At 43.4% G+C, this 3,919-nt stretch overlaps 1 non-coding gene across 1 annotated transcript; it reads right to left on the bottom strand.

The window, feature by feature from the left end:
• Positions 1-1,170: 1,170 nt before the first annotated feature.
• trnal-aag (transfer RNA leucine (anticodon AAG)) lies at positions 1,171-1,252 on the bottom strand. The gene has a single exon. It is a non-coding gene; the product is annotated as a tRNA-Leu (tRNA).
• Between the last annotated feature and the right edge of the window lie 2,667 nt (positions 1,253-3,919).

Raw genomic sequence — 3,919 nt, 5'->3', positions numbered from 1 at the left:
ATTTTTTTGCTCGGCAAGGTTCCTTTACGGTAATTACCCGGAAGTATCTAAGAGGCGGCCACGATAAGAGCTGGTCGGATCCTCATGCTAAGGAAAGGCGCTTCAATGCCTCTTTTCTTACCTTCCTTTAAAATACACTCCAACATTCCTTTACATACATTCTTTCCTTACATACTTGTATTTCTTACATACATACATCCCTTTACGGTACACCGGGCCATATGTAAAGCGACGCACTCTTGGGTTGTTGACGAAAACAAACGAGCAACATGAGCGAGAAGATATAAAGGGTTATGGCCAATTAAGCCAATTCGGGAACTACAGACAGGTGGTGAAGGAAATCGGGTTTGAGTATCTTATAGTAATATCCTCGGGGAATCAACTGTTTTGTCACATCCATAGCCCGTATCAGCCACAACAACTTCAAAACACAATCAAGTCAACATTTCAAGGTGTTTACTGAGTTATGTGGTGGTTCTTCAGGTATTATATGCGTAGGCTTATAATCAGATCATCATCAGCATAACCATAACACAGAAGTCTGTCTTTCAAGAAAAATCCAACATGTTTGAAATTTAAGAATGATATGAACAGTAGTAGATTTGTAGGCCTGACATGTAATGCCTATCTTGCATAAATTTAACAATTTCCTTTCACTTTTGTGACTAACCTATATTTATTTTTTTTATTTCAATTCCAACCTTGGTGATTAATATTTTTCACCGGGTTATCCACGTTTATATAGCCTGCATGAAACAACATGGTAAGAATGTACGGGACTAAGTATCTAAGACGCACTGTCAGTGGGCCATCTTCGGAACATTGTAATTAAATCCGCCGTCGCATGATTACGCGGCCTGGGTTAAATGCAGTCGGATTCTCTTAGCAACGCACCGCGGTTGTCTCTTCCAAAGTACTTATGAATTCTCCTTCACGTCTTTCCTTGAGCTCATGACGTTTTCCACTGAGGTTAAGGAAAAGTGATTAGGAAAGGATTTTTTTCTTTTTTTTTACTATTATGCCGCAGCCAAATTTTCATTTGGGATGTATCTTTCTTTACAGCGCCTCCCGGCAGCATTGATTCACAGGTTCAAGGTTGATCACAGAGGCGCTTTGTACTAATTTCTCACATGTTGACTGGAGGTTAAATAACAGAAGAAAAAAGACTTCTGGCAGCGGTGGGATTCGAACCCACGCCCCCGAAGAGACTGGAGCCTTAATCCAGCGCCTTAGACCGCTCGGCCACGCTACCGTGCTGGCGAACGACATGCTACAGATAACTCATTATATACAGCGTAAGCTAAATTGAAAATATATAAATCAGTACAAAATGGATTAAAAATGAAATCTAGCACTTTGATAGACAAGTAATTATTCCAGCTTCATATCTGATGTGACTTAAAGCCATTTATCTGTGACACTGTAAAACAAACCTACCACGATAACCATAGTACCTGCTGACGTTGTCATCTTTGAGGGCAGGAATACCGGCTCAGCTAGACTAATTTCAAGGAGAAAAATCACGCGTGCACTTCTTCGGTGTTGCTGTAACCGGAATGGTTTCTTTAGTTTGCGGGGCACTTTAATAGACCATAGGGCAGCACGACAGTGCCCTCTAGTGGTGACATCCATATAAACGCACATACACATAATCTTGGACTAGCCAATATTCTAACAGTACCAACTCACTGATGAAGGAGCTATGATATCTTTTGGAGTGGGGGATTTGGGGCCCCGTACCTTGAAGAAAAACAATAAAAACCGATAAAATCAAACATTGATTCCCTTGTTGGGAAAGAAAACTATGTTGCGAGCTGGCTCAAAAAAAAAAGTCTTATTTTTCTTCGTGCAAAAACATATCAGGCTTCAAAAGGCCTTTATATATAAGGGCCTAATACAGGACAGCCCGTGGCACTCTACAAAAGGACACTAGATAGGTGTGGCCATTGTCAGTAGAGCTCTACGGTGTGACAAGTTGTTCCAGCAATATCTACGACCAACCACAAGATGTCGTACATTCAGACCTATTTTCATGCAACTCCACCGTAGTGCTGAGAGTGAGATTATTTTTGGAGAATAATTCATTTTAATCAGAATCATAGACAGAATCATGTTTATTGGCCACGTAGGTTTGCATATACATGGAATTTGACTCCAGTTTCGTGGCTCTCTCATACCTGACATACCTGTGGAGGCATGAAGATGTTTAGGAGAGATATCAGTGGAGTTTTTGACTAGATTGTTTAACACAATCTTGGAAAGTGACAGGATGCCTGAGGAGTGGAGGAGTGGAGAAGAAGCATACTGGTACCGATTTTCAAGGATAAAGGTGATGTGCAGAGATTGATCACGAAGTTGTGGGAAAGAGTAGTGGACGCTAGGTTAAGAGGAGAGGTGATGATTAGTGAGCAGCAGTATTGTTTCATGCCACGAAAGAGCACCACAGATGTGATGTTTGCTTTGAGAATATTGATGGAGGAGTATAGAGAAGGTCAAAAGGAGTTACATCGTGTCTGTGGATTTAAAGAAAGTGGGTGCCAAGAGAGGAGGTGTGGTAATGTATGAGGAAGATGGGAGTGACAATTAATTACGTATGAGTGGTGCAGGACATCTAAGACTAATGTGAAAGTGATAAGGTGTGCGGTTGGAATGACGGCCACGCTAGCAACGTATCAGACCCTATCCCGGACCTGCGTTGCAAATAAAGGTTCAAAGTTTCATCCTGTCCACAAAACAATTGTCACAGGTGTGGCATGCACATTATGGGTTCAAGGTAGAGGTGGGATTATATTAATGATCGGCTCTGAACCCTTTATTGTTTGCAATGGTGATGGACAGGTTGACGGACGAGATCAGGCAGGAGTCTCCGTTGACTATGATGTTTGCAGATGATATTGTGATCTGTAGGAAGAGTAGGGTGCAGGTTGAGGAGAACCTGGAGAGGTGGAGGTATGCACTGGAGAGAAGTTGAATGAAAGTAAGTAGGAGCAAGACGGAATATATATGCGTGAACGAGAGGGAGGACAGCGGAATGATGATGATGCAAGGAGTAGAGGTGTATGAGTTTAAATACTTCGGGTCAACTGTTCAAAGTAACGGGAAGTGTGGAAGAGAAGTGAAGAACCATTTCCCTGGTGTGACCTGTCACACCAGGGAAATGGTAGACCTTGTGTCTACCAGGGCCCAGCAGGATTGACCGTCGAGTTGGCAGTCCAGATACAGTCCTTTGATATGACCTAGGCAGCCAACCAGCGTGCATAAGCCTTGAAGTGGGGCTGGAAATTGGAATGGTGGTCCCCTCACTAGACGATACACAGACACATACACAGAGCCTCTCCATCCACAGCCTCTCCATCAAGGATATTAAACTCCTCATGGGGCAGGCTAGCACGATCCATAAGACTGGATATTTTCCGATCCAGCTCCACCGACTCTTCATCCTCTTGTGGGAGCTCCTGAGGCCAACAAGACAGCCCATCTGCATCAGCATTAAGCTGGCCAGATGGCAGCAAGCCACCTGTGGCTTGTGGCGTCAAGCTTTGCACTTGTGAGGACGTAGGTGAAAGGGTTATTATCAGTCAACACCTTAAAGGTAGCCCCATACAAGTAGCCATTATATTTCTCACTTACTGCCCATTTGAGGGCAAGAAACTCTAACTTGTGGGCAGGGTAGTTTTTCTCACTTTTGGAAAGCCCATGACTAGCGTAGGTCACCACTCGAGGCTGGCCATCTTGGATCTGGGATAGAACCACACCTAACCCTGTTGTACTATCGCCAGTATGTACCATAGGGCAGTTGCCAATCTGCGAAGCCAAGGACTAGTGCTAATGTCAATTTCTCAATTAGTTCAAATGCTGCCTGACAGCTATTGGTCCAACTGCTTTTTAGAGAAGGTGACTTTGTTCTTTGACCGTGGAA

This window comes from Lampris incognitus, chromosome 17 (assembly GCF_029633865.1).
Source record: "Lampris incognitus isolate fLamInc1 chromosome 17, fLamInc1.hap2, whole genome shotgun sequence".
In the NCBI taxonomy this organism is placed as follows: domain Eukaryota; kingdom Metazoa; phylum Chordata; class Actinopteri; order Lampriformes; family Lampridae; genus Lampris; species Lampris incognitus.
This window is presented reverse-complemented; position numbering and strand designations above follow the sequence as displayed.